General features: G+C 37.9%; 1 non-coding gene and 21 pseudogenes across 1 annotated transcript; all 22 read left to right on the top strand.

The window, feature by feature from the left end:
• Nucleotides 1-6: 6 nt before the first annotated feature.
• LOC148468322 (5S ribosomal RNA) lies at nt 7-125 on the top strand (annotated as a pseudogene).
• A 116-nt stretch (nt 126-241) lies between these two features.
• LOC148468321 (5S ribosomal RNA) lies at nt 242-360 on the top strand (annotated as a pseudogene).
• A 116-nt stretch (nt 361-476) lies between these two features.
• LOC148468320 (5S ribosomal RNA) lies at nt 477-595 on the top strand (annotated as a pseudogene).
• A 116-nt stretch (nt 596-711) lies between these two features.
• LOC148468319 (5S ribosomal RNA) lies at nt 712-830 on the top strand (annotated as a pseudogene).
• A 116-nt stretch (nt 831-946) lies between these two features.
• On the top strand, nt 947-1,065 carry LOC148468318 (5S ribosomal RNA; annotated as a pseudogene).
• A 116-nt stretch (nt 1,066-1,181) lies between these two features.
• Nucleotides 1,182-1,300, top strand: LOC148468317 (5S ribosomal RNA; annotated as a pseudogene).
• Nucleotides 1,301-1,415: 115 nt separating this feature from the next.
• LOC148468316 (5S ribosomal RNA) lies at nt 1,416-1,534 on the top strand (annotated as a pseudogene).
• Nucleotides 1,535-1,650: 116 nt separating this feature from the next.
• On the top strand, nt 1,651-1,769 carry LOC148468315 (5S ribosomal RNA; annotated as a pseudogene).
• A 116-nt stretch (nt 1,770-1,885) lies between these two features.
• On the top strand, nt 1,886-2,004 carry LOC148468314 (5S ribosomal RNA; annotated as a pseudogene).
• Nucleotides 2,005-2,120: 116 nt separating this feature from the next.
• On the top strand, nt 2,121-2,239 carry LOC148468313 (5S ribosomal RNA; annotated as a pseudogene).
• A 116-nt stretch (nt 2,240-2,355) lies between these two features.
• On the top strand, nt 2,356-2,474 carry LOC148468312 (5S ribosomal RNA; annotated as a pseudogene).
• A 115-nt stretch (nt 2,475-2,589) lies between these two features.
• LOC148468311 (5S ribosomal RNA) lies at nt 2,590-2,708 on the top strand (annotated as a pseudogene).
• Nucleotides 2,709-2,824: 116 nt separating this feature from the next.
• Nucleotides 2,825-2,943, top strand: LOC148468310 (5S ribosomal RNA; annotated as a pseudogene).
• Nucleotides 2,944-3,058: 115 nt separating this feature from the next.
• On the top strand, nt 3,059-3,177 carry LOC148468309 (5S ribosomal RNA; annotated as a pseudogene).
• A 116-nt stretch (nt 3,178-3,293) lies between these two features.
• LOC148468308 (5S ribosomal RNA) lies at nt 3,294-3,412 on the top strand (annotated as a pseudogene).
• Nucleotides 3,413-3,528: 116 nt separating this feature from the next.
• On the top strand, nt 3,529-3,647 carry LOC148468307 (5S ribosomal RNA; annotated as a pseudogene).
• Nucleotides 3,648-3,763: 116 nt separating this feature from the next.
• LOC148468306 (5S ribosomal RNA) lies at nt 3,764-3,882 on the top strand (annotated as a pseudogene).
• Nucleotides 3,883-3,998: 116 nt separating this feature from the next.
• LOC148468305 (5S ribosomal RNA) lies at nt 3,999-4,117 on the top strand (annotated as a pseudogene).
• Nucleotides 4,118-4,233: 116 nt separating this feature from the next.
• Nucleotides 4,234-4,352, top strand: LOC148468304 (5S ribosomal RNA; annotated as a pseudogene).
• Nucleotides 4,353-4,468: 116 nt separating this feature from the next.
• On the top strand, nt 4,469-4,587 carry LOC148468303 (5S ribosomal RNA; annotated as a pseudogene).
• A 116-nt stretch (nt 4,588-4,703) lies between these two features.
• LOC148468302 (5S ribosomal RNA) lies at nt 4,704-4,822 on the top strand. Its single transcript, XR_015873754.1, has one exon. It is a non-coding gene; the product is annotated as a 5S ribosomal RNA (ribosomal RNA).
• A 115-nt stretch (nt 4,823-4,937) lies between these two features.
• LOC148468301 (5S ribosomal RNA) overlaps nt 4,938-5,000 on the top strand; it is a 119-nt pseudogene continuing 56 nt past the window's right edge.

The raw sequence follows: 5,000 nt of genomic DNA, 5'->3' as shown, positions 1-5,000 counted from the left end.
TTGGGCAGCTACAGCCAAAGCACACTGGACATGCCCAGTATCATCTGATCTTGGAAGCTATGCAGTGTTGGGCCTGGTTAGTACTTGGATGGGAGACCACCTAGGAATCCCAGGTGCTGTAGGTAATTTTATACTGCCATAACATTCTTTTCTATTACATTTTACATTTAATTTTTTCAACTTATCAATGAATTTACTTGAGTTAAGAAGTAATAGAGGTCAAAAGTTAATGCTTTTGAGCACCTACAGCCAAACCACACTGGACATGCCCAATCTCGTTTGATCTTGGAAGCTATGCAGTGTTGGGCCTGGTTAGTACTTGGACAGGAGACCACCTGGGAATACCAGGTGCTGTAGGTAATTTTATAGTGCCATAACATTCTTTTCTATTACATTTTACATTTAATTTTTTCAACTTATCAATGAATTTACTTGAGTTAAGAAGTAATAGAGGTCTAAAGTTAATGTTTTTGTGCACCTACAGCCAATCCTCACTGGACATGCCCAATCTCGTCTGATCTTGGAAGCTATACAGTGTTGGGCCTGGTAAGTACTTGGATGGGATACCCCCTGGGAATACCAGGTGCAGTAGGTAATTTTATACTGCCATAACATTCTTTTCTATTACATTTTACATTTAATTTTTTCAACTTATCAATGAATTTACTTGAGTTAAGAAGTAATAGAGGTCTAAAGTTAATGTTTTTGAGCACCTACAGCCAAACCACACTGGACATACCCAATCTCGTCTGATCTTGGAAGCTATGCCGTGTTGGGCCTGGTTACTACTTGGGTGGGAGACCACCTGGGAATACCAGGTGCTGTAGGTAATTTTATACAGCCAAAACATTCTTTTCTATTACAATTTACATTTAATTTTTTCAACTTATCAATGAATTTACTTGAGTTAAGAAGTAAAAGAGGTCTAAAGTTAATGTTTTTGAGCACCTACAGCCAAAGCACACTGGACATGCCCAATGTCGTCTGTTCTTGGAAGCTATGCAGTGGTGGGCCTGGTTAGTACTTGGATGGGAGACCACCTAGGAATCCCAGGTGCTGTAGGTAATTTTATACTGCCATAACAGTCTTTTCTATTACATTTTACATTTAATTTTTTCAACTTTTCAATGAATTTACATGAGTTAAGAAGTAATAGAGGTCTTAAGTTAATGCTTTTGAGCACATACAGCCAAACCACACTGGACATGCCCAATCTCGTTTGATCTTGGAAGCTATGCAGTGTTGGGCCTGGTTAGTACTTGGATGGGAGACCTCCAGGGAATACCAGGTGCTGTAGGTAATTTTATATAGTCATAACATTCTTTTCTATTACATTTTACATTTCATTTTTCAACTTATCATTGAATTTACTTGAGTTAAGAAGTAAAAGAGGTATAAAGTTAATGTTTTTGAGCACCTACAGCCAAACCATACTGGACATGCCCAATCTCGTCTGATCTTGGAAGCTATGCAGTGGTGGGCCTGGTTAGTACTTGGATGGGAGACCACCTAGGAATCCCAGGTGCTGTAGGTAATTTTATACTGCCATAACAGTCTATTCTACTACATTTTACATTTAATTTTTTCAACTTATCAATGAATTTACTTGAGTTAAGAAGTAATAGAGGTCTAAAGTTAATGCTTTTGAGCACCTACAGCCAAACCACACTGGACATGCCCAATCTCGTCTGATCTTGGAAGCTATGCAGTGTTGGGCCTGGTTAGTACTTGGACGAGAGACCACCTGGGAATACCAGGTGCTGTAGGTAATTTTATATAGCCATAACATTATTTTCTATTACATTTTACATTACATTTTTTCAACTTATCAATGAATTTACTTGAGTTAAGAAGTAAAAGAGGTCTAAAGTTAATGTTTTTGAGCACCTACAGTCAAACCACACTGGACATGCCCAATCTCGTCTGATCTTGGAAGCTATGCAGTGTTGGGCCTGGTTAGTACTTGGATGGGAGACCACCTGGGAATACCAAGTGCTGTAGGTAATTTTATACTGCCATAACATTCTTTTCTATTACATTTTACATTTAATTTTTTCAACTTATCAATGAATTTACTTGAGTTAAGAAGTAATAGAGGTCTAAATTTAATGCTTTTGAGCACCTACAGCCAAACCACACTGGACATGCCCAATCTCGTCTGATCTTGTAAGCTTTGCTGTGTTGGGCCTGGTTTGTACTTGGATGGGAGACCACCTGAGAATACCAGTTGCTGTAGGAAATTTTATACAGCCAAAACATTCTTTTCTATTACATTTTACATTTAATTTTTTCAACTTATCAATGAATTTACTTGAGTTAAGAAGTAAAAGAGGTCTAAAGTTAATGTTTTTGAGCACCTACTGCCAAACCACACTGGACATGCCCAATCTTGTTTGATCTTGGAAGCTATGCAGTGTTGGGCCTGATTAGTACTTGGATGGGAGACCTCCTGGGAATACCAGGTGCTGTAGGTAATTTTATACTGCCATAACATTCTTTTCTTTTACATTTTACATTTCATTTTTCAACTAATCATTGAATTTACTTGAGTTAAGAAGTAAAAGAGGTCTAAAGTTAATGTTTTTGAGCAACTACAGCCAAACCACACTGGACATGCCCAATCTCGTCTGAACTTGGAAGCTATGCAGTGTTGTGCCTGGTTAGTACTTGGATGGGGGAAAACCTGGGAATACCTGGTGCTGTAGGTAATTTTATACTGCCATAACATTCTTTTCTATTACATTTTACATTTAATTTTTTCAACTTATCAATGAATTTACTTGAGTTAAGAAGTAAAAGAGGTCTAAAGTTAATGTTTTTGAGCACCTACAGCCAAACCACACTGGACGTGCCCAATCTCGTCTGATCTTGGAAGCTATGCAGTGTTGGGCCTGGTTAGTACTTGGATGGGAGACCACCTAGGAATCCCAGGTGCTGTAGGTAATTTTATACTGCCATAACATTCTTTTATATTACATTTTACATTTAATTTTTCAACTTATCATTGAATTTACTTGAGTTAAGAAGTAAAAGAGGTCTAAAGTTAATGTTTTTGAGCATCTACAGCCCAACCACACTGGACATGCCCAATCTTGTCTGATCTTGGAAGCTATGCAGTGTTGAGCCTGGTTAGTACTTGGATGGGAGACCACCTGGAAATACCAGGTGCTGTAGGTAATTTTATGCAGCCATAACATTCTTTTCTATTACATTTTACATTTAATTTTTTCAACTTATCAATGAATTTACTTGAGTTAAGAAGTAATAGAGGTCTAAAGTTAATGTTTTTGAGCACCTACAGCCAAACCACACTGGACATGCCCAATCTCGTCTGATCTTGGAAGCTATGCGGTGTTGGGCCTGGTTACTACTTGGGTGGGAGACCACCTGGGAATACCAGGTGCTGTAGGTCATTTTATACAGCCAAAACATTCTTTTCTATTACAATTTACATTTAATTTTTTCAACTTATCAATGAATTTACTTGAGTTAAGAAGTAATAGAGGTCTAAAATTAATGGTTTTGGGCAGCTACAGCCAAAGCACACTGGACATGCCCAGTATCGTCTGATCTTGGAAGCTATGCAGTGTTGGGCCTGGTTAGTACTTGGATGGGAGACCACCTAGGAATCCCAGGTGCTGTAGGTAATTTTATACTGCCATAACAGTCTATTCTATTACATTTTACATTTAATTTTTTCAACTTATCAATGAATTTACTTGAGTTAAGAAGTAATAGAGGTCAAAAGTTAATGCTTTTGAGCACCTACAGCCAAACCACACTGGACATGCCCAATCTCGTTTGATCTTGGAAGCTATGCAGTGTTGGGCCTGGTTAGTACTTGGACAGGAGACCACCTGGGAATACCAGGTGCTGTAGGTAATTTTATAGTGCCATAACATTCTTTTCTATTACATTTTACATTTAATTTTTTCAACTTATCAATGAATTTACTTGAGTTAAGAAGTAATAGAGGTCTAAAGTTAATGTTTTTGTGCACCTACAGCCAATCCTCACTGGACATGCCCAATCTCGTCTGATCTTGGAAGCTATACAGTGTTGGGCCTGGTAAGTACTTGGATGGGATACCCCCTGGGAATACCAGGTGCAGTAGGTAATTTTATACTGCCATAACATTCTTTTCTATTACATTTTACATTTAATTTTTTCAACTTATCAATGAATTTACTTGAGTTAAGAAGTAATAGAGGTCTAAAGTTAATGTTTTTGAGCACCTACAGCCAAACCACACTGGACATACCCAATCTCGTCTGATCTTGGAAGCTATGCCGTGTTGGGCCTGGTTACTACTTGGGTGGGAGACCACCTGGGAATACCAAGTGCTGTAGGTAATTTTATACAGCCAAAACATTCTTTTCTATTACAATTTACATTTAATTTTTTCAACTTATCAATGAATTTACTTGAGTTAAGAAGTAAAAGAGGTCTAAAGTTAATGTTTTTGAGCACCTACAGCCAAAGCACACTGGACATGCCCAATCTCGTCTGTTCTTGGAAGCTATGCAGTGGTGGGCCTGGTTAGTACTTGGATGGGAGACCATCTAGGAATCCCAGGTGCTGTAGGTAATTTTATACTGCCATAACAGTCTTTTCTATTACATTTTACATTTAATTTTTTCAACTTATCAATGAATTTACATGAGTTAAGAAGTAATAGAGGTCTTAAGTTAATGCTTTTGAGCACCTACAGCCAAACCACACTGGACATGCCCAATCTCGTTTGATCTTGGAAGCTATGCAGTGTTGGGCCTGGTTAGTACTTGGATGGGAGACCTCCTGGGAATACCAGGTGCTGTAGGTAATTTTATATAGTCATAACATTCTTTTCTATTACATTTTACATTTCATTTTTCAACTTATCATTGAATTTACTTGAGTTAAGAAGTAAAAGAGGTATAAAGTTAATGTTTTTGAGCACCTACAGCCAAACCATACTGGACATGCCCAATCTCGTCTGATCTTGGAAGCTATGCAGTGGT

The sequence above is a fragment of the Taudactylus pleione genome, unplaced genomic scaffold, assembly GCF_031769625.1.
Source record: "Taudactylus pleione unplaced genomic scaffold, aTauple2 ptg000967l, whole genome shotgun sequence".
In the NCBI taxonomy this organism is placed as follows: Eukaryota; Metazoa; Chordata; class Amphibia; order Anura; family Myobatrachidae; genus Taudactylus; species Taudactylus pleione.
Note: the sequence above shows the minus strand (reverse complement) of the source record. Positions and strands in the feature narration are given on the sequence as shown.